This window comes from Hemitrygon akajei, chromosome 9 (assembly GCF_048418815.1).
Source record: "Hemitrygon akajei chromosome 9, sHemAka1.3, whole genome shotgun sequence".
Taxonomy (NCBI): domain Eukaryota; kingdom Metazoa; phylum Chordata; class Chondrichthyes; order Myliobatiformes; family Dasyatidae; genus Hemitrygon; species Hemitrygon akajei.
The window spans coordinates 111,159,303-111,183,116 of NC_133132.1; the positions used below are offsets into that span (position 1 = coordinate 111,159,303).

Sequence of the window (23,814 nt, forward strand, 5' to 3'; positions counted from 1 at the left end):
TAATGATTTAATATTATTTCTTATACACAGAGCAACACCACCCCCTCTGCCTACTAAACTATCTTTCTGGTAGTCTTTGTATCCTTGGATGTTCAACTTCCAATGGCAGCCATCCTTTAGCCAAGTTTCAGAGATGGCCACAATGTCATACTTGCGAACATATCATGATACAATAGCACAAAATGGATACAGTTCAGGTTGTCATACTACAACAAGGATTTGGTGATGTTATAGAGAGGGTGCAGAAAAATATCTCAAGGAATTTACTGGGACCGAAGGGCTTGAATTAGATGGAGAGATTGGATAGGCAGGGATTGCTTTCCCTTGGGGCAAGTGACTGAGGGGTGATCTTGTAGAGTTTACAGAATTAGGAGAATTAATAGGGTCAACAATCATAGTTCTTTCTCCCCAGGATAGGGACAGGTAAAACTGAAGTGCATAGTTTGAAGGTCAAAAGGAGTAAATATCTGGCAGTGTTTGCTAGAAGAGTCAATTAGTGGAGCAATATTGCAGTGTTTAAAAGACATTTGGACAGGTAGGAAAGATTTAGAGGGAACTATGCCAAAGGCAGGCAAATGGGATTAGCTTAGACAGGCATCTTGGTGAACACGAGAGAGTTGGGTTGAAGGGCCTTTTTCCATTTTGTATGATTCTCAGAATCTATGATCCATATGTGGCTGGCTAGTCAAACTGGCCTACTCACAGGGAGATTTGCTAACCATTCTGTTGTAAGTCTAGAGTCAGAATTTCATTGGCCCTTAACTGTACTCTTGGGTGGTCTTGTAGGACAATTATTTCAAAGTCCTTCATCACAACCCCCTCATGACAGAATGGATGGGCCATAATAGTTTTGCCAATAACTCATACATCCTGCAAGAGAATAATATACAGTACATTTGGAGACAAAAAAGATGTATTGGAGTTTATCCACATTTCCTTTGCTGTTGATGACCCCAATTGGGCTAACTGACTTTTGAACATGCTTTGATTGATTTGTTCTGTCCTCGTGAGTCTTGTCTTGCGGTTTTTGTAGGGAGAAAATAAAGTTGGATCATCAGTATTATAGTGCAGTAAAGGGAATTACAGAGGTATGAGAGAGCTGTTGGCCAAAGTTGATTGGAAGGGAACACTCTCATGCATGACAGCAGACAGCAATGTCTGGAGTGTCTGGGGGCAATTTGGAAAGCTCAAAGATGAAGAAATATTCTAAAGGAAAGATGAGGCAACCGTGTAAGACAAGGGAAATCAAAGACAGTGTAAAAACAAAAGAGATGGCATACAATATAACAGAAATTAGTGGGGAGTTAGAGGATTGGGAAGCTTTTAAAAACCAACAGCAGGTAACTAAAAAGTCATAAGGAAAGAAAAGATGAAATATGAAATTAAGCTAGCCAATGATATAAAAGAGGATACCAAAAGTTTTTTCAGATAAATTAAATTATTTCAGATAATTAAAGTGAGGTAAGAGTGGACATTATGCTGGAGACGTAGGAAAAAGGGACAAAGAAATGATGGATGATCTTATATATGTTTTGCATCAGTCTTCACAGTGGAAGACCACTACCAGTATGCCAGAAGTTTGAGAGTGTCAGGAGGCAGAAGTGAGTGTAGTTGCTATTACTAAGGAGAAGGTACTTGGGAAGCTGAAAGGGCTGAAGGTATATAGGTCACCTGGACCAGATGGACCACATCTGAGGGTTCTGAAAGAGGTAGCTGAAGAGATTGTGAAGGTTTGAGTAATGATCTTTCAAAAATCATTAGATTCTGGATTGGTTCTGGAAGACAGAAAAATAGTCACTCTACTCTTTAAGAATGGAGAAAGGCAGAAGAAAGGAAAGTATGGGCCAGTTAGCCTGACTTCAGTGGTTGGGAATATGTTGTACTCCATTATTAAAGATGAGATTTTGGGGTACCTGGAGGTGCATGATAAAGTAGGCTTCCTTAAGGGGAAATCATACCTAACGAATCTTTAAAGAAATAACAGGCAGTATAGACAAAGGAGAGTCAGTGGATGTTGGTTACTTGGATTTTCCAAGTACATGTAAAGGCATTTGTCAAGTGCTGTACATGAGGTTGCTTATTAAGATAAGAGCGTATTGTATTACAGGAGAGATACTATCAGGGATAGAAGATTGGCTTACTTGCAGAAGGGGCCCATTCTGCAAAGGGATTGGAAATCCCTGTGTAGGGTTCCCTAAAGGTTAACTTGCAGGTTGAGTTACTGGTAAGGAATGCAAACGCAATGCTGGCATTCATTTTCAGAGAACTAGAACGTAAGAGCAAGGATGTGAAGCTGAAGCTTTATAAGGCATTGGTCACACCATACTTGGAATATTGTGAGAAATTTTGGGCTTCTTATTTAAGAAACAAATGTGCTGGCACTGGAGAGATTCATGAGAATGATTCTGAGAATGAAAGGGTTAACGTATGAAGAGAGTTTGATGGTTCTAGCCCTGTACTCACTGAAACTTAGAAGAGTGAGGGCAAGCTCACTGAAATCCATTGAATATTGAAAGGCCAGGACAGAGTGGATGTGGTGAGGATGTTTCCTATAGTGGCTGAGTCTGGGACCAGAGGGCATAACCTCAGAATAGAGGGATGCCCATTTAGAACAAAGATGAGGAGGAATTTCTTGGGCCGGGGGGATGAATCTGTAGAATTCATTGCCACAGATGGCTGGTGAGGCCAAATCATTGAGTATATTTAAAGTGGAGGATGATAGATTCTTGGTTAGTCAGAGTGTAAAAGGTTATGGGGAGAAGATAGGAGAATGAAATTGAACATCCATGGTGGAATGGTGAAGCAGACTTGATAGGCCAAGTTACCTAATTCTGCTCCGATATCTTATGGTCTTTTTGTTAGTAAACATAGTCTCAAGACATATTCTATTGGTTGTTTACTCTGCCAGATGATGTAGAGCTCACTGGCATGCTGCTCTGTGTGATCAGCCTCCAGGTGGATGCCTTTCATATGCACGCAATACCCACTCAAATATCTGAAGGCCCTCCCATGATTACTAATTTCTGCCTTTCTGCAAGTTTATGCAATATACTATGTGCCTCTGTTGACTGGAAGATTACTTGAAAAATATGATTATAAAAACCTAAACAATATTAACACCTACATAACGATATGCAGTAACTGCTGTCTTGTCCGAGCATGAAAGCAAGATGCATGTCAAAACGTGCAAATGCTACTGGCTCTTTTTAGCAAACAACACTGACACATACATTTTCCAAATATGAGAATATTTTTTCTTCAAATCTTCTTTGCTTAGATTTGCACTGGTTCACCCACTACATCCCTACCCTGCACTCAAAATTATCTGGGAAGATCGGGAACAGTTACTTTAATTCCAGTATATGTTACCTCACCCTAGTGTGTTCCTCTGGGCAATATGTAGCCAAGAGATTATTCGACTCATGGAAGCATCAAAGAATCAAAGTACACTTATTATCAAAGTATATATGCAGTATATAACCATGAGATATGTCTTCCCATAGATAGGCATGAAAAGAAGTGAAAGGAATCCATTCAAAGAAAAACATCACCCCACCTCAGCATGCAAAAAGAAACAAATTGAGGGGGGGGGGGGGGGAGTGGATTTTCTTACAGGAAAGAGAAATCAATATCTGGTTAGATTTTACCCAGAAAGGATATAAGGTGTTTCTCCTCCTCCCTGAGTATTCCCCTGTAATACTCCCTAACACTTCCTACACTATTTTGACGACTGCAGTAGTGCAGCTTCATACATCCATGCTGAGCTTATCAGTTTCAACTCATCAACTTTCCCTCATACTTCCACCCTGCTCTTAAATTCATTTGGTCCATTACTGACACCTCCCTCCCCTTTCTCGATCTCTGTCTTCCTCTCTGGAGACAAACTCAACTGACATCTTTTGAAAACCAACTGATTCTCATGGTTATCCTGACTCTGTCTCCTGTAAAAATGCTATTTCTTTTTCTCTGTTTCTTCACCTCCACCACATCTGTTCACAGGAAGTGGCTTTCCATTCCAGGGCATCAGAGATGTCCTTCTTCTTCACAGAATGGGGTTTCCCTCCCTCCTCTGTTGATGCTGCCCTCACCCATATCTCCTCCATTTCACAAACGTCCACGCTCATTTCATCTTCCCATCACCTTTACAGTGGTGGAGTTCCTCTTGTCCTTACCTACTACCCCATCAGCCTCCATGTCCAATACATCATCCTCCGCAACTTCCACCATATCCGAAGGGATCCTACCACAACATATCTTAATCCCCTCCCTCATTCTGCAGGGATTAGTCCTTCTGAATTTCCCTTGTCCATTCAGCCCTTCCAACTAATCTCTCTCCCAGTACTATTCCTCCTTGAAAACAGCCAAAGTGCTACACCTGCCCATACACCTTCTCTTTCACCTCCACGCAGGGCCCTAAACAGTCCTTCCAGGTGAGGCAACAATTCAACTGCGAATCTACTGAGTACCGTCCATTGAATCAGTACTCCCTTTGTACCCCTGCATTGGTGAGACCAGTTGGAAATTGGGGGACTGCTTAATGAAGCAATTCCACTCCACCTGCCACAAGTGGAACTTCCCAATAGCCAAAGATTTTAATTCCAGTTCCTGTTCCCATTCCAACAAATCAATCCATGGATCTCCTCTTGTCCAAGATGAAGCCACCCTCACGGTGGAGGAGCAACACCTTATATTCTGCCTGGATAACCTTCAAACTGATGGCATGAATATCAATTTCTCTATGGTAAAAAAAATACCCTTCCCCTTCCCTCTTCCTCTAGTCCCCACTCTGGCCTTTTACCACTTCTCACCTGACTATCACTTCCCCTCGAGTCCCCTCCCCCTTCACTTTCTCCTATGATCCATTTTCCTCTCCTCCAGATTCCTTCTTCTTCAGCCTTGACCTTTCCCACCCACCTGGCTTCACCTTTCACCTTCTAGCTAGCCTCCTTCCCCTCGCACCCCCCCCCCTTTTATTCTGGCATCTTTCCCCTTCCTTCACAATCCTAATGAAGGATCTCAACCCAAAACATCAACCGTAGTTTTCAGTTCCGTAGGTGTTCCCTGAACTGCTGAGTTTCTCCAATATTTTGTGTGTGTTGCTTTGGATTTCCAGCATCTGCAGACTTATGATATCTCTCATGACTTTCCATGTCTCAAACGTATCCCTTCTCTCCAGGGAGAACAGATCTTGGCTCTTCAGTCTCTTCACATAACTGAACTGCTCTCTATCCTGAGGAAGATCCAAGTGAATCTCTTCTGCATCATCTCCATTTCTATTACATCTTTCCTTTAGAATGGTAATCAGAAATGATGCAGTACTCCAGCTGAAGTCTGATTAAAGTTGGAATATATCCTCTGCACTATATCCTATTGAGTTACAAGGAAAGATTGAATATGTTAGGATTATATTTTTTAGAAAATAGAAGAGTGAGAGGAGATTTGATAGAGGTAAACAAAATTATGAGCTGTATGGATAGGATGAATGCAAGCAGGCTTTTCCCACTGAGGTCGGGTGAGACTACAACCAGAGGTCATGGGTTAAGGGTGAAAGGTGAGAAGTTTAAGAGGAACATGAGGGGATACTTGTTCACTAAAAGGGTTATGAGAGTGTAGAATGAGCCGCCAGCACAAGCGGTGCATATGATCTTGATTTCAACATTTAGAGAAGTTTGGATGGGTATTTGGATAGAAGGGGCTTGTAGGGCTACGGTTCCAGTGCAGGTCGATGGGAGTATTCTCTAACTACAAGTCCACTTCTTTAGTGAATGGTAATATAAAATATTCATTAGAATTTCATCTATACATTCTGACTCCCTGCAGACATTGCCCATGTTGTCCCTAATGGGCCTGATAGATCAAGCTCAAGTTCATTCAGCCATACAGGAATACCCATGAATGCAGCCAAACAGAACAGTGTTCCTCCAGTGCCAAGGTGCAAAACACAGTATTAACAGTCATACACAGCATACGGCACAGTTAGCACATATCAGATGCAGTAAACAGTCACACAAAAAGTATTTGACTTATTCCAGGTCCCTGAGTGTCAAGTTCTGTAGATTGATGGTGCATGAATGTTGTCAACAAGAACACGCCCGCAGCAGTGAATTCCTTTGATGTGCATTTACTTGCTTCTTCTGCCTATTGGACTTGCTCACTCTTTTCTTCCTGGTAAATGCACCTTTCATCTGAACAACTATTACGAGCTCCTTTCCTCTGTCAGATCAGTTTAAACATCCTCTAATAGCATGAGCAAACCTGCCAGCAAATATTCTGGTCCCACTCTGGTGTAACACATACAGTTTCTACAGGTTCCTCCTCCCCAAAAATGGTCCCAATGATCCAGGAACCTACAGACCATCTTCTAGCACCATCCTTCAGCCACATATTCAAATGACCTATCCTTCTCTTCTTATACTGATCAGCTTATAGTACTTAAATCAATCCAGGGATAACAACTCTGTAGTTCCCAGCTTCAGGCTGTTTGCCCTTTCCTTTACAAATGTCTTTCAGCTGCTCTGAGATATTCTTGATCATAGCATAAAAAGCAGCTACAAAAAATGCCCGCCTGCCCTCCTTCTGATGGAATTCCCTATCATTATTTCTCTCAGAGCCCTGTTCTGCTGCTTCCATGCAGCAACGCCCTCCGTGGTGCTGTGAACTGGCCTGTTACTGCTCTTTTCCCCTGGGAGGCCATCTTCCCTAACAATTTCCAACACAATTTACTTATTAGAGCAGAGAATGACAAAAGGGTTCTTTTGCCTGCTTTGAATGTCCTTTCTGGTTGTATCTTCTCTCTTTCTGTACCTGTAGAGTGATTAACTTGTCCAATTTACTGACTGCTACACTTTTCGCACCGAGAATGATCTATACTAAGTCCATTGGCAGCTACAACTGTTCAAGGTGCTCTGTCAGGAGCTGCACTGGACACACTCCTGCAGGTGTATCATCAGGGAGACTGGAAGTGTATCTGATCTCCCACATCCTGTAGGAGGAGCATACCACTACATAGCACCCAGAAACTTCATGAGTTCTCTCCCTGACTAAGATAATAAGATTGAAAAAACTGTTACCTTGTCACTACTCACTGAAATCCACTGCTCACCAATAGAATCTCCGAGAGGCAGAATCTCAGAGCGGTAGTATCTCAGAGAAGCTGTATCTATAAGAAATAGAACCTCAGGCTGCCGCAGCGGTTAACTTGATGCCATTACGGCCTGGTGCATTCCAGAGACTGGAGTACAATCGCTATGCTGTTCTGTAAGGTGTGGCCTCTCCATGGAAGTGTTGCTTTTCTCCATGTCCTCTGGTTTCCTCCCACATTCCAAAATGTCTCAGATTGGTTAATTCGTCAATATAAATTATCTAGTGATTAGGTTAGGTTTAGTTGTATTTGTCGGGTGTTTCTGGGGCCATTGAGCTTGAAGGGTTAGAAGGGCCTATTCCACACTGTTGTTGTTCCTTTCAGCACCTTGTGGCACATTGGACGGCAACTTTTGCTGTTTCCGTAGCATTTGCCTGTTTTTACAAGGCTGTGTTGCTAGTTCGATGCTCAACCCAGAATGCATGGGAAGCGTGCAAGCAAATGGCTGGATTCAAACCAGGGACCATTTGCCCCGAAGCCCAGTGCTGATGCCACCACACCACCAGCTGGCATACACTACACTACACTCAATAAATAAAAATAAAATCATTTCAGAGAGCAGAATCTCTGAGAAGCAGTATCTCGGAGAGGCAGAATCCCGGAGAGGTAGGATCCCTAAGGGGCAGGACCCCAGAGGGGCAGAAACTGTCCGAGAGGCAGAAATTGTCCGAGAGGCAGAAACTCCACATAGCACCATCCTGAGAAAAGTAGAAATTCTGAGAAGCAGAATCCTAGAAAAGATTGCCAGTCAAGTGGTTTACTTTATCTCAGAAAGTGGCAAGCTGCTCGAGTATTGCTGGAGCTGCTCTCATCCAGTCAATTGGGGAATAGTTCATCACACTCCTGACATACGCCTTGCAAATGGTAGAAAGGTGTTGGCATGTCACTTGTCATGGATATTGAATTCCCTATAAACCACAGCACTAATGTAAGTTATGCAGTTGTTTGAATGAATTCAGATAGATGGTAGTTAAACTCACTAACTGTAACCCTAACACCGATGTAGACATAGGGGACACAACAATGGTAATTCCATTGAATGTGAAAGGTATGTACTCTCTTTGGAGATGGTTATTACCTGATACTTTTGTTGTTTGAATATAATTTGCTGCTTAAGCAATAAGTTCGAGAGTCATAGTTATCCAAAACAGAAAAAAATCCATTTGGCCCAATTACTCCTTGCCTGCCAAAATGCCTATCTAAGCCTACCCCCATTTGCCTGCATTTGACAATAACCCATAATCATAACAGTATAAACCACCAAGCTTCAAAATCTGTCGAGCTTTCCTCCCTTTGTAAGTGGATCCTCGACTCCCTCATCAGGAGACCACAGTCAGATAACAACTCCTCCTCGCTGACAATGTACACGGGTGAACATCTGGCTGCACGCTTAGTCCATTGCTCTGCTTGCTTTATACTTATGATTATGTGGCTAAGCACAGCTTAAATGCCATTTTGAATTTTGCAGATGATATCATTTGATGGTGAAATCTCAGATGACAATGAGAGAGCGTACAGGAGAGATGTAGATCGGATGGGTGAGAGGTGGTGTAACAACAACTTCACATTCAACATCAGCAATACCAATGAAGTTGACTGTGGAAGGCAAGGAAGGGAAAGTCAGGAAATCACATACCCGTCCTCATTGAGACTGTGGGAGGAAAGCAGAGCACCTGGAAGAAACCCACATGCTCACAGGAGAACGTGCAAATTCCTTACAGGCAGCAGCGTGAATTGAACCTGGGTCGCTGTTATTGTCAATCATGGTGCCAAACACTATGCGAGTGTGCCACTCCAGGTTTAACTTTAAGGGAATCCTGAATCAGATGTTGAACAACAACAAACAACAGCAGGTTTTTAGTCTTCACCTACAATGCCTGCATTGATTAAAAAGTTACAGTACACTGTATGAGCATTTTACTTATTTTAGATTTCATGTAAGGTATAAAAACAATCAGACTTGTATACTTGCTCCAGTGACAGAGTTTCATCAGTGACAATCTTTGTAAACTTATCAATGAATTCCTCTGCTGCTTTGTGATCAGCAGATACTTTATTTTTTTAATGTAATTTTTAAAAATGGAAAGCCTTGCCTTTACTTAAGTTTCTGCAGCTAGCTTGCTGAATATTCACAATTACCTTCATTTTTCAGTTCACCATGATAGATAGTTTTCTTGTTTCATGATCAGCAGACCTTTAAGCAGTATATGTTCACTCCGATGCTGACAAATCAATTCAGGATCTTCATTTTTCACTTTACGCAGTGTTTGCTTCTATTTTTCATTAACTTCAGTTCACTACATATGTGAGCTTACTTCTCAGAACCGCCTATGACGTGCAGAGACCTGTGCATCACCTGGAAAGCTTCAGAGTATCTTGTGGAATTTTCCATTTCTGACGCCGTGTCAGCACTCAAAAACATTTCAGATGTTGAAAGCTTTCGGATTTTGGAATTTCAGATAGGTGTTCTCAACCTGTAATACCATACCACACCTGGGCTTTTCTGCAAATCCAAGTAAATAACATCCATTGACTCTTGTTTGATAGTGCACTCAGTGTGAAAATGAGAATTTACCTCCAAAGGTTTCTCTGTTGGGTTTGCTTCAACCCATGTTATCATGGACAGATGAATTCAGGTAGGTGTGTTGTGTTGTGTTGAACCCTTGTGTTGGTTCACTCATTACCTACTTCACACTCAGTCTGGCCTTAAAGACTCTGGCAGTATTTGTGCACCTTGAGTTACTGGATATTGAAGACCTCTCTAAAAGTACAATTGATACTTTTAATGCTTCTTCCAAGTGTTGCTCAACACAGAGAATCACTGATTAGGAATGGAAGTATCTGGTAATCAGGAGGTTTCCTTGCCTATATTTGACCTAATGCAATGAAACTTCATCAAGTGTGGAATCAATGTTGAGGAAGTTTCCTCTCTTGATATAGCACTCTGCTACCACCTTTGGTGGATCTGTCCAGCCAATTAGATAAGAAACATAGAAAACCTACAGCACGTTACAGGCCCTTCGGCCCACAATGCTGTGCTGAGCATGTACTTACTTTAGAAATTACCTAGGGTTACCCAAAGCCCTCTATATTTCTAAGCTCCATGTCCTATCCAGCAGTCTCTTAAAAGACATTGTTGTATCCGCCTCCACCACCGTCGCTGGCAGCCCATTCCACATATTCACCACTCTGTGTAAAAAAAAACTTACCCCTGACAATCTCCTCTATGCCTACATCCAAGCACCTTAAAACTGTGCCCTCTCGGGTTAGCCATTTCAGCCTGGGAAAAAGCCTCTGACTATCCACACAGTCAATACCTCTCATCATCTTATACACCTCTATCAGGTCACCTCTCATCTTCTGTCACTCCAAGGAGAAAAGACCAAGTTCACTCAACCTATTCTCATAAGGCAAGCTCCCCAATCCAGGCAACATCCTTGTAAATGTCCTCTGCACCCTTTCTATGGTTTCCACATTCTTCCTGTAGTGAGGCAACCAGAACTGAGCACAGTACTCCAAGTGGGGTCTAACCAGGGTCCTATATAGCTGCAACATTACCTCTCGGCTCCTAAATTCAATTCCATGATTGATGAAGGCCAATACACCGTATGCCTTCTTAACCACAGGGTCAACCTGCGCAGCTGCTTTGAGCGCCCTATGGACTCAGACCCCAAGATCCCTCTGATCCTCCACACTGCCAAGAGTCTCACTATTAATACTATATTCTGCCATCATATTTGACTTACCAAAATGAACCACTTCACACTTATCTGGGTTGAACTCCATCTGACACTTCTCAGCCCAATTTTGCATCCTATCAATGTCCTGTTGTAACCTCTGACAGCCCTCCACACTATCCACAACATCCCCAACCTTTGTGTCATCAGCAAAGTTACTAACTCATCCCTCCACTTCTTCATCCAAGTCATTTATAAAAATCATGAAGAGTAAGGGTCCCAGAACAGATCCCTGAGGCACACCACTGGTCACCGATCTCCATGCAGAATATGACCCTCTGCAACCACTCTTTGCCTTCTGTGGGCAAGCCAATTCTGGATTAACAAAGAAATATCCCCTTGGATCCCATGCCTCCTTACTTTATCAATAAGCCTTCTCGGGGTACCTTATCAAATGCCTTGTGGAAATCCATATACACGACATCTACTGCTCTTCCTTCATCAATGTGTTCAGTCACATCCTCAAAAAATTCAATCAGGCTCGCAAGGTACGACATGCCTTTGACAAAGCTATGCTGATTATTCCTAATCATATTATGCCTCTTCAAATGTTCATAAATCCTGCCTCTCAGGATCTTCTCCATCAACTTACCAACCACTGAAGTAAGACTCGCCGGTCTATAAGTTCCTAGGCTATCTTTACTACCTTTCTTGAATAAGGGAACAATCCTCCAGAACCTTTGCTGTCCCCATTGATGATGCAAAAATCATCGCCAGAGGCTCAGCAAACTCCTTCCTCACCTCCAACAGTAGCCTGGGGTACATCTCATCTGGTCCCTGTGACTTATCCAACTTGATGCTTTACAAAAGCTCCAGCACATCCTCTTTCTTAATATCTCCATGCTCAAGTTTTTCAGTCCACTGTAAGTCATCACTGCAATCACCAAGATCCTTTTCCATAGTGAATACTGCAGTGAAGTATTCATTAAGTACCTCTGCTATTTCCTCCAGTTCCATACACACTTTCCCACTGTCACACTTTTCTTTCATTTTCAATCTTTTTATTAATATCAACATGATAAGATTGATACATAATTATTGGGATTACAAAATTACAAAATTAGAATGAGCATAAAAGGATCATAAGCAATAGTTAAGTCTTCCCAAATCATACATGATACGAATATAATATAGACAAGACACTGTCACACTTTTTAGGTCCTTTTCTTTCATGTCTTATCCATTTGTTCTTCACATACTTGTAGAATGCCTTGGGGTTTTCCTTAATCCTGCTCACCAAGTCCTTCTCATGGCCCCTTCTGGCTCTTCTAATTTCCTTCTTAAGCTCCTTCCTGTTACCCTTGTAATCTTCTAAATCTCTAACATTGCCTAGCTCTCTGAACCTTTTGGAAGATAAGACACATAAATGGATGGCAATAAAGGTATCTGTTCTAATGCCCATTGGGTATAATGCTGCAAATATGACGATTGTCACCCTAACCCATATAAGACACTGAATGTGTATATCATTTTAGTGTAAAAATATGATTTATGTATATAGTTTTTTTAATAAGTCAGTCTCTACACAAGGTAACAGTTGGAAGGCAAAACAACATCCTTCATTTTGCAGTGAGAATTGGCATTGGAAGGGCAGCTGCCAGTATCACTGCTGAGCTGTTGTTCCCCATTTGGAAAAGAGGTTCTGAGGAAATGTAATTAATGAGTTTAAAATTATGGAATGCCAAGGCAGAGTGAATGGAGAAGGCCCACTTGTCTCAGCAGGAAGGTCTATAATTAGGAGTGGGGACAGGAGGACAGTGGGAAAGAGTTAGAGTGAGAAGGTCAGGAAGGAGTAGATTTACAGAAACTGGTAGAAAAATTGATGGGAATATTGTCCACCCAGATAGAAACAGTCAAAAACTCAGTCTGTGAAACCCTAATCTCATTGAAAATATTTGGATGAGCACATGATGTATCAAAGTGCATGTGGCTAAAGATAAAGAACGAGAAAATTGGAAAGCTTTTTCTCTGGTAATTGGGATATGTTGGATTTAATGGTTAACTCTCATATCGTGAATGTCTATCAATATGGTGAAATGACATGGCACTCAATGAGTCATATGCTTGCATCTCTTTTGTTCTGGTCTCTGCCTAGTTAATGGATATAGTATAAAAGCACTTGATACTGGAGGGAAACTGATGTGGCTAATGCCCCACAACTGGGCACAACTTCATGGGTTCCTATTAGATTTTGTGAATAATAGATAAGAAATAATATCTTCTGAAACTGATGGTTAATAGATCAACAAGATGATCGCATACTTATAGAGGAGCTGTCTCCCCTCCGTAGACTTTGCAATTCACTGAAAATCAAAGGAGCGGCCATTGACGGAGTGATCTGAGACAGGGTGGTAGGGCTTTGGCTCATTCGGGCTTCGGCAATAACGGGTCAAGAGGAGGTAAGTTACCTGTGAGGAATAGAAAAAGGAAGTATGTCTGTGGGGCTGGTGTTCTGTGCTGGGTGTCAGATGTGGGAAGTTTGGGAGATTTCCAGCCTCCTGGATGACCACATCTGTGCTAGGTGCGTTGAGCTGCAGCTCCATAGGGACTGTGTTAGGGAACTGGAGATGCAGCTCGATAACCTTTATCTGGTCAGGAAAAGTGAGGAGGTGATAGAGAGGAGCTGTAGGCAAGTAGTGACACCGGGGCCTCAGGAGACAGATAAGTGGGTAACAGTCAGGGAAGGAAGGGCAAGAGTCAGATACTAGAGAGTACCCCTGTGGCTGTCCCTCTTGACAATGGGTACTCCTGTTTAAGTACTGTTGGGGGGGGGATGACCTACCTGGGGGAAGCAACAGTGGCTGTGCCTCTGGCACAGAATCTGGCCCTATGGCTCAGAACGGCAGGGAAAGGAAGAAGGCAGCAGTAATAGGGCCTCTATAGTTAGGGGGTCAGATAGTCAATTGTGTGGACGCAAGAAAGAACCACAGATGTTAGTTTGCCTCCAAGGTGCCAGGGTCCAGGATGTTTCTAATCATGTCCACAAAATACTTAAGTGGGAAGGAGAACAGCCAGAGGTCGTGGTACATATTGGTACCAACAACATAGGTATGAAAAGGAAGGAGTTCCTGAAAACAGACTACAGGGAGTTAGGAAGGAAGTCGAGAAGCAGGACCTCAAAGGTAGTAATCTCAGGATTACCACCTGTGCCATGTGACAGTGAGTATAGGAATAGAGTGAGGTGGAGGATAAGTGTGTAGCTGAGGGATGGAGCAAGGGGCAGGGATTCAGATTTCTGTATTGTTGGTACCTCTTTTGGAGGAGGCATGACCTGTGCAAAAAGGACAGGTTGCACTTGAATCCGAGGGAGACCAATATCCTGGCAGTGAAGTTTGCTAAGGCTATTGGGGAGAGTTTAAGCTAGAATTGCTGGAGGGTGGGAACAGAACTGAAGAGACGGAGGAAGGGGCAGTTGGCTCACAAATAGAGGAAGCTTGGAGACAGTGCGAGAGGGAGGATAGTCAGGTGATAGAGAAGGGATGCACTCAGACTGATGGATTGAGTTGTATCTATTTTAATGAAGAAACATCATGAACAAAGCAGGTGAGCTCAGAGCATGGATCAGTACTTGGTGCTATGATATTGTGGCCATTACAGAAGCTTAGATGGTGCAGGGGCAGGAATGGTTACCTGGAGTGCCAGGCTTTAGATGTTCCAGAAAGGACAGGGAGGGAGGCAAAGGAGGTGGGGACGTGGCACTGTTGATCAGAAATAGTGTCATGACTGCAGAAAAAGAGGAAGTCATGGAGGATTTTCTACGGGGTCTCTGTGGGTGGAAGTCAGAAGCAGGGAGGGGTCAATAACTTCACTGGTGTTTTTTTTATAGACCATCCAATAGTAACAGGGACATCGAGGAGCAGATAGGGAGACAGATTCTGGAAAGGTGCAATAATAACAGGGTTGTTGTGGTGGGAGATTTTAATTTCTCAAATACTGATTGGCATCTCCCTCGAGCAAGGGGTTTAGATATTGTGTGGTTTGTTAGGTGTGTTCAGGAAGGTTTCCTGACACAATATGTAGATAGGCCTACAAGAGGAGAGGCTGTACTTGATCTGGTATTGGGAAAGGATCCTGGTCAGGTGTCAGGTTTCTCAGTGGGAGAGCATTTTGGAGATAGTGATCACAATTCTATCTCCTTTACCATAGCATTGGAGAGGGATAGGAACAGACAAGTTAGGAAAGTGTTTAATTGGAGTAAGGGGAAATATGAAGCTATCAGGCAGGAACATGGAAACATAAATTTGGAATAGATGTTCTCAGGGAAATGTTCGGAAGAAATGTGGCAAATGTTCGGGGATTATTTGCCTGGAGTTCTGCATAGGTACATTCCAGTGAGACAGGGAAAGGATGGTAGGGTACAGGAACCGTAGTGTGCAAAGGCTGTTGATAATCTAGTCAAGAAGAAAAAAAAGCTGACGAAAAGTTCAAAAACTAGGTAATGATAGAGATCTAAAAGATTCTAAGGCCAGCAGGAAGGAGCTTAAGGATGAAATTAGGAGAGCCAGAAGAGGCCACGAGAAGACCTTGGCAGACAGGATTAAGGAAAACATCAAGGCATTCTGCAAGTATATGAACAGCACGAGGATAAGTCGTGAGAGAATAGGACAATCAAGAGTGACAGTGGAAAAGTGTCTGTGGAACTGGAGGAGATAGTAGAGGTACTTAGTGAATTCTTTGCTTTAGTATTCCTATGGAAAAGGATCTTGGTCATTGGAGGGATGACTTACAGTGGATTGAAAAGCTTGAGCATATTGACATTAAGAAAGGTATGTGCTGGAGCTTTTGGAAAGCATCAAGTTGGATAAGTGTCTGCTCCGGGACCAGATGAGATGTACCCCAGGCTACAGTGGGAGGCGAGGGAGGAGATTGCTGAGCCTCTGGTGATGATCTTTGCATCATCATGGGGACGGGAGAGGTTCCGGAGCATTAGAGGTTTGCAGATGTTGTTCACGTGTTGAACAGGTGCTTTGGATCTGTCTTCACTAGGGAAGAAACAAACAATCTCCCAGATGTAATAGTGGTCAAAGGAACTAGGGTAAAGGATGAACTGAAGGAAATTTATATTAGGCAAGAAACAGAGTTGGATAGACTGTTGAGTCTGAAGGCTGATAAGTCCCCGGGACCTGATGGTCTGCATCCCAGGGTACTTAAAGAGGTGACTCTAGAAATCGTGGATGCATTGGTAATCATTTTCCAATGTTCTATAGATTCAGGAACAGTTCCTGCTGATTGGAGGGTGGCTAATGTTGTCCCACTTTTCAAGAAAGGAGGGAGAGAGAAAACAGGGAATTATAGACTGGTTAGCCTGATGTCAGTGGTGGGAAAGATGCTGGAGTCAATTATAAAAGAGGAAATTACGACACATTTGGATAGCAGTAGAAGGATCAGTCCGAGTCAGCATGGATTTATGAAGGGAAAATCATGCTTGACTAATCTTCTGGAGTTTTTTGAGGATGTAACTATGAAAATGGACAAGGGAGAGCCAGTGGATGTAGTGTACCTGGACTTCCAGAAAGCTTTTGAAAAAGTCCCACATAGGAGATTAGTGGGCAAAATTAGGGCACATGGTATTGGGGGCATAGTACTGACATGGATTGAAAATTGGCTGGCTGATAGGAAACAAAGAGTAGCGATTAACGGGTCCCTTTTGGAATGGCAGGCTGTGACCAGTGGGGTACCGCAAGGTTCGGTGCTGGGAACGCAGCTGTTTACAATATACGTTAATGATTTAGATGAAGGGATTAAAAGTAACATTAGCAAATTTGCTGATGACACAAAGCTGGGTGGCAGTGTGAAATGTCAGGAGGATGTTACGAGAATGCAGGGTGACTTGGACAGGTTGGGTGAGTGGGCAAATGTATGGCAGATGCAGTTTAATGTGGATAAATGTGAGGTTATCTACTTTGGTGGCAAGAACAGGAAGGCAGATTACTATCTAAATGGAGTCAAGTTAGGAAAAGGGGAAGTACAACGAGATCTAGGTGTTCTTGTACATCAGTCAGTGAAAGCAAGCATGCAGGTACAGCAGGCAGTGAAGAAAGCTAATGGCATGCTGGCCTTTATAACAAGAGGAATTGAGTATAGGAATAAAGAGGTCCTTCTACAGCTGTATAGGGCCCTGGTGAGACCCCACCTAGAGTATTGTGTGCAGTTTTGGTCTCCAAATTTGAGGAAGGACATTCTTGCTATTGAGGGAGTGCAGCGTAGGTTCACAAGGTTAATTCCCGGAATGGCGGGACTGTCATATGTTGAAAGATTGGAGCGACTGGGCTCGTATACACTGGAATTTAGAAGGATGAGAGAGGATCTGATTGAAACATATAAGATTATTAAGGGATTGGACACGCTGGAGGCAGGAAGCATATTCCCGCTGATGGGTGAGTCCAGAACTAGAGGCCACAGTTTAAGAATAAGGGGTAGGCCATTTAGAACAGAGATGCGGAAAAACTTTTTCACCCAGAGAGTGGTAGATATGTGGAATGCTCTGCCCCAGAAGGCGGTGGAGGCCAAGTCTCTGGATGCATTCAAGAGAAAGTTAGATAGAGCTCTTATAGATAGCGGGGTCAAGGGATATGGGGAGAGGGCAGGAACGGGGTACTGATTGTGTATGATCAGCCATGATCACTGTGAATGGTGGTGCTGGCTAGAAGGGCCAAATGGCCTACTCTTGCACCTACTGTCTATTGTCTTATTCAAGAAAGGGAGTAGGGATAGCCCAGGAAATTATAGGCCCATGAGTCTTACTTTAGTGGTTGGTAAGTTGATGGAGAAGATCCTGAGAGGCAAAATTTATGAACATTTGGAGAGGCATAATATGATTAGGAATAGTCAGCTTAGCTTTGTCAAAGGCAGGTCATGCAGGTTGACTCTGTGATTAAGAAGGCATATGGTGTATTGGCTTTCATTAAATTTAAGAGCTGAGAAGTAATGTTACAGCTATGCAGGACCCTGGTCAGACCCCACTTGGAGTACTGTGTTCAATTCTGGTCGCTTCACTACAGTAAGGGCGTGGAAACCATAGAAAGGGTGCAGAGGAGATTTACAAGGATGTTGCCTGGATTGGGCAGCATACCTTATGAAAATATGTTGAGTGAACTTGGCCTTTTCTCCTTGGAGCGACGGAGGATGAGAGGTGACCTGATAGAGGTGTACAAGATGATGAGAGGCATTGATCATGTGGATTGTCAGAGGCTTTTTCCCAGGGCTGAAATGGTTAACATGAGAGGACACAGTTTAAGGTGCTTGGAAATAGGTACAGAGGAGATGACAGGGGTATGTTTTTTTACTCAGAGAGTGGTGAATGCGTGGAATAGGTTGCCAGTGACAGTGGTGAAGGCAGATATGATAGGGTGTTTTAAGAGACTCCTGGAAAATTAGAGGGCTATGGGTAACCCTAGGTAATTTCTAAAGTAAGTGCATGTTCTGCACAGCATTGTGGGCCAACGGGCCTGTATTGTGCTGTAGGTTTTTTACGTTTCTAATTCTTACTGCCTGGGAAAGCGACCAACATAACCAAAGACTCCACACACACAAGGCATTCTTTGTTTAGGCAAAAAATGCAAAAGCCTGAAAGCACATATCACAGCTCCGATTCTTCTTCACTGTTATAAGACATTTGAATAGTTTCCTAATATGATAATGTAAACTCTTGACCACACAACTACCTCGTTTTGACCATGCACCTTATCGACTACATGCTCTGCAGTTTAGTGTTCCATTCTGTTATTGCTTTACCTCAAAGTTGCAAAAATTATCTGTAAGAATTGTATGCAAGACAAGTTTTTCACTCTACTGGACCTTAGTACATGTGACAATAACAAGCAAACCTACCAATGTAGCAATTTACCAACAAGGGAATTAATGAAAATGAAGCAAAAGTGAGAAACTGTACAGAGGATCCCATGATCAATCTGGATAGCAGAATTATCTTGATGGCTTAAATTATATTCCTGCCACTTCTTTGTAATTTGTAAAAAATTATTGCGAGGGGCAGGTAATGGAAGGCTGTCAATGCCGGAAGAGGTATTTCATAGTCATACTGGCAGAGAATCATTTGGCTATTCTGCTGATTCATCGGCCATGTCAAGGTGTAGGGGTTGTTCTGTCTCTTGTCGTGAATGAAATATTATATATATATATATCACTGAAGTATTTGTCATACATACAGAATAAATTACTCTGATCACTTACTGTCAAAACTTGCAAACTGGAGCAGCATGCTTTTACATCCTCCAAGACAGATTTAGTTTACCACCAGGAAGATTTTGTGCTTTGGAGTTCACTGGTTTAGCTTTGGATGGAATCTTATTGTCCTGTGACAGTCCTATCAAGTACATTAGTGGTGCTTCTTTGGGGAGTGAGAGGCCAGGCCAATAGTAAAAGAGACAAATACACCTGAAGTGGTCTTCATGTTAATAGTCTATTGGTTAATAATTACAATTACTTGGTTAAGTAAATTAAAAGATTTTTGGATTTGAAGTTAAGCAGAAGAGCATTAGCATCAACAAATGCTTCTCTATAAACACTTTCAGGTCTTCATTTATATACATTGAAATAAAAAGTGTAAGTTTAACTCTTACAAAATAATACCTGGTTACTCAGCTGCAACCACCATCTTGTAATCCCTGCACCACCTCCACAGCCTCCACCAAAGAACTGGTTGATAGACTAGAATTTGGGTAGAACTTGAGTTTTCTACTGCTAGTTGTCTTTCATGGTCTGAGTGAGATTAGTTGAAGTGTTAGTTGTGACTGGACACAAGTCAAGAAAACTCACATTTGTTCTATTATGTCCTTTGGTGTTATTTGTAGATCAAAGGGCAAAAGGTATATGATATGTAGTCTGTAATAGATGCGACTCTATCGAGCCATAGGGTTATCAAAAGCAAGGGGACTCCATTTCAGCTTAAGCGGCTGAATTGAAGAGATTTCCCGAATATTGTAAGTTCAGTGATGGGCTTAATGATAAGATCATAAAACATAGGAGCAGAATTAGGCCATTCAGCCCATTGAGTCTGCTCCACCATTCCATCATGGCAGTTCCCAGATCCCATTCAACCACATACACCTGCCTTCTTGCCTTATCCTTTAATGCCCTGACTAATTATGCACCGAGAGTTTGTTTAGTTTGTGGAATCTTACAAGAAAGCATTCATAAACAGCTCCTAACTGAAGCACAACTTACATTTAAAAGAGCAGTTGAAATTGCTTTATCAACAGATACAGCAAACAGAGACACATTTGAGTTGCAGCTGGGAATGAAAGTAAGTGTAAGTAAGATTGCAGTGTCTGAACAGAAACTTACCTGGCCGAACAAATTGTGTTACTTTTGTGGCAGGGACTCACATACAGCACACCAATGCAGATTTAAAGACAAAACTTGCAGAAAATGCAACAAAGCAAGTCCCATACAAAGAGCATGTCGGACAGACAAAAATAAATGGTCTGCACAAGGAAAAGAAATAGCTAAGAAGTCAAGTTGCATTTTAAGAAAATCATTAATCTGCCTGCTATTGAAGAAAAAAATCTGATGATGGTCAGTGGGACACAGGACTGGCTGGCCTTGAGATTTAAAATGTGAAACTAGCAATAGGTAAGCATCATGGCTTACACTAGAAGTGAAGAGCAAATCAATTAAAATGGATTTGGACACTGGTTCATCTGTTTCAGTCATTCCACAAAATGAGTTTTAAGGGCATTTCAAAGGTCCTAAACTGAAGCCTGCAGATATGCAACTAAGAACTTATATACTGGAGAAAAGTTAAATCTTGTGGGAATGACATTTGTAACAGTAAAATACAACAAACAACAAACCACATTCGGCTTGAATGTGGTAAAAACAGGATCAGCATTGTGGGGATGTGATTGGCCAAGACAATACAACTTGACTGGAGATTCATTCACCAATTGGATGGCACATCGTTTGCGATAGAGTCAAATGGAAGTGAATTTAGAAAGGTATTGGATGATGCCACAACTGTCTCCATGCTGTACACCATGAACCATTCCCCAAAAGAGGGCAAACGGGTGTTGGTGCGAACCTCTGTGTCTCTGGTTGGAAAGCATATTAGACCAAGGAAGGGCCATGCTGCTCAGAGAAATCTTGAAAGTGACAAAAGCAGTGGTCCAATTATAACAGTTTTTGTAGGCAACTTATCTGAGAAAGCTTCTGATATATTAATTAGTCAGTTACTTGCAAAATGTGCCTTGGTTTTAAGATGGAAGGGAGTTCAAGAAGCTTTAGGAAAGCTGCAAGTATCCGGCCGTTATGAGTATAAACAACCAGAAACTACTTTGAGTGCATTAAGGTTATTGCATGAATTTCAAGTGGGAGACAAAAATCTGCTTGTAAAAGTAGATGCAAAAACCAAAGCCCAGCTGGATGAATGGAAAGCCAAAAAGGAAGGACTCAACAGAGATACAAAATCAGAAGATTCATCAGATACGAGGAAACCTGCAGATGCTGGAAATTCAAACAACACACACAAAATGCTGGTGGAACACAGCAGGCCAAGCAGCATCTATAGGGAGAAGCACTGTGAATGTTCCAGGCTGAAACCCTTTGTCAGCATTTTGTGTGTGTTGTGTGGATTCATCAGATGTTGTGGATGAGGAAAACAATGAGGAATCAATTGTAAAGGGAGCAATAGAAGAATTACTAAGAGAATAGTGAACTAAATGGACCTTCCCAAGATCAAGATGCACAAACTAGAAGAATAGAGAAGGAACAGAAAGGTGTCCAGACCTGTCAGAACCACTTACTGCAGTCTCAGAGTCAACTCCCACAACCACCACAGAGGAGGTTTTAGAACCGGAGATTGTTTTCACAGCCACAACTCTTAATTGCCAAGCAGAATTACTGCACCCCCTCCCTTCTCAGGAAAGATGTTATCCCACAGGAGTTAGAAATCCACCACAGTGATTAAGTCAATAGGACATAATAGGGCAATTGATAATTTAATATGCAGAAAACGTGTGTGTACAAGTTGAGATGCATTCTCTACTGAGTTGGAGTTTTTAACTAAACTAAGTGTTGTGTATTTAATATTTAATTAGTATTTGAGTAATATCGAAAATTGTTTGAAATATTGTTTGAGTAAGCATTCTTGTTTTTTAAATAACTAGTTATGGGTTTTATGTGTAAATATGAGAATTGCATATATGTTCATGCTGCCATGTGATACGTATGTACCTCGCTTAACGTAAACATGAAGTTAGACTCACATTTTAGACTCCTGTGTTTTCCTTTGAATTAGTTTAATGTCTTGAAGTTATAAAACATAACAGGCAGAATTGCTAGAGCTGTTGGGCATGCTTTAAACCAGTTTTCCAGAGTGATAGATCAGAGGATGTGGAGGATGGTGAACAGGTAGATACCATGTGTAGAGAGGCTATAAAGAAGGCTAGGGCAAAATTGCAGACAGTGGGACAGGTTTGACTGTGTCTATATTAATGCAAGAAGTATTAGGAACAATGGAGATGAATTCAGAGCATGAGTCAGTGCACGTAACTATGATGTTGTGGCTTTCCGGAGACTTGGATGTCATAAGGGCAGAAATGACTGCTAGATGTTTCTGGGTTTAGATGTTTCAAAGGAGGGTTACAAAAGAGATGGGGGGTTGGAATTGGTAGCCAGGGACAGCTGCTGAAAGGGAGAACATTAAGTTCAAAGTAAATTTAAAATCAAATTACATATATGTCACCATATACAACCCTGAGATTCATTTTCTTGCATACACAGAAAATCCAAGAAACATAATGGAATCAATCAAAAACCACAATCTATAGGATGGGCAAATGACTAATGTGCAAAAGACAACAAACTGTTCAAATACAGAAGAAAATAATAATAATTAATTAAGCAATAAATATCAAGAGCATGAAGTGAAGAGTACTTGGTAGTCCTCAGGGAAGGATTGTTTACTCCATCAGAGTGAATGAAATTCAGAAACAGGGAAAGGATGGAAAGTGAAGGTTGACAAGAGATATGGAACATTGCAAATTCAAAAGAAAGAAAGAAGCCTGCTAAAGGTTTATGAAGCAAGGATCAGACAGGGTTCTAAAGAGGAAGGGAGCAATCACTCTGTTGTGAGTATTCTATAGACTCCCCAATAACAGAGATATTGTGGAACAGATCCGGAGACAGACTTTGGAAACTTGTAAAAATAACATGTTTTGTTGTTATGTGGAAATCATCTTCCCTAATATTTAATTGGGATCAGTAGTGCAAAAGATTTAGATGGGGGACAATTTGTTAGATGTGACCTGGAAATCCTTAGTGCAAAAGATTTAGATAGTGTGGAATTTGTTAAGTGTCGAGGAAGGATTCCTGATACAATATGTAGACAGGCTGACTAAAGGAGAGGCAATACCAGATCAAGTATGAGGCAATGAACCTAGTCAGGTGCCAGATAATCTTGGTGGGTGTGCATTTCAGAGACAGTGATCACAGCTCCCTGAGCTTTACCAAAGCCTTGGATGGTGATAGGAGCAAACTGCATTGGAAAGTTTAATTGTGGGAGAGGTATGATGATACTATTAGGAAGGAATCTGGCAGCATCAATTGGGAATGAACGTATTCTGGAAAGTGCACAAATAAAATGTGGAGGTTGCTTAGGGAGCATTTGCATGGGATCCTCATAGGTTTATCCCGCTGAGGCAGGGAAAGGATGGAAAATGAAAGTTGACAAGAGGTATGGAACATTGCAAAGTCAAGAGAAAGAAAGAAGCTTACTAAAGGTTTATGAAACAAGGATCAGACAGGGTTCTAAAAAGTTATAAGATAGCTAGAAAGGAACTGAATAATGGATTTAGGAGAGATAGAAGGAGGTATAAGTAGTCACTGGCAGATAGAATAATAGAAAACCCAAGGCATTCCATATATATGTGAAGAACAGAGGGATCGCTAAAGTGAGAGTAGTAACAATCAAGGATAGAA

At 41.9% G+C, this 23,814-nt stretch overlaps 1 protein-coding gene across 3 annotated transcripts in view; it reads right to left on the reverse strand.

Moving 5' to 3' along the window:
• The window catches only part of LOC140733450 (protein FAM110C-like), a 91,365-nt gene that overhangs the window by 19,768 nt on the left and 47,783 nt on the right, over positions 1-23,814 (reverse strand). Inside the window, exon 1 of one of the 3 annotated variants that reach the window (XM_073056791.1) lies at positions 9,281-9,380. The exons of the other annotated variants lie outside the window; for them this stretch is intronic. The gene's annotated coding sequence lies outside the window, so the exon portion shown is untranslated. Of the gene's footprint in view, positions 1-9,280; positions 9,381-23,814 lie in introns of those variants that run through there. 3 annotated transcript variants of the gene reach the window in all.